The sequence below is a fragment of the Austrofundulus limnaeus genome, unplaced genomic scaffold (assembly GCF_001266775.1).
Source record: "Austrofundulus limnaeus strain Quisiro unplaced genomic scaffold, Austrofundulus_limnaeus-1.0 Scaffold811, whole genome shotgun sequence".
NCBI lineage: Eukaryota > Metazoa > Chordata > Actinopteri > Cyprinodontiformes > Rivulidae > Austrofundulus > Austrofundulus limnaeus.
Genome location: NW_013953213.1, coordinates 203,252 through 203,949, shown reverse-complemented (window position 1 = coordinate 203,949; position 698 = coordinate 203,252).

Here is a 698-nt window from a genome sequence, read left to right as displayed (position 1 = left end):
AGCCCAGAGACAGCAGCTCCAGCAGGGAGCGCCCAGTGTGGCGGACAGGGAACCGAGACAATCGCAGCTTTTAAACCGGGACAAATTATAGGGTTCTGTTCAGAGACGCTGTAATTATCTTCCTAATGTCTGTTCGTACACACGCAGTGGAGAACATTCAGCCTTCTGATGGCTGCACGTGTCGAAGAAAGGCAAGAAAATGAAAAGTAATAAGTGACTCTCACAGAGGCCAGTTTACCTAATGGTTTATCAGGAGACGGCAGTTAAATGTCAAGAAGGATCAAACCGTCCTCAAAGAACTGTGGTTCTGTGGTTCTGTGGTTCTCTGGTTCTCTGGTTCTGTGGTTCTCNCTCTTTAGACTTCCTGCTGCTTTTAGACTTGATTGTCGTGCAGCAGGACTCCTCTAGCTGCTCTGTAAACGGGTCCCTTTAGGTCCTCTTCAGTCTCTGTCTTCTGTCCTTTGTCTCACTCCGTTCCTCTTTGGGAGCACTGATAACAGCGTGGAGGGATGACTGACAGCGGCGGACAATAAAAAAGCAGAATAGATGGCTGGAAAGTCACGACTGGAAGATCTGAGGCCGGGCTCCTCCTGTCAGCCCAGAGACAGCAGCTCCAGCGGGGAGCGCCCAGTGTGGCGGACAGGGAACCGAGACAATCGCAGCTTTTAAACCGGGACAAATTATAGGGTTCTGTTCAG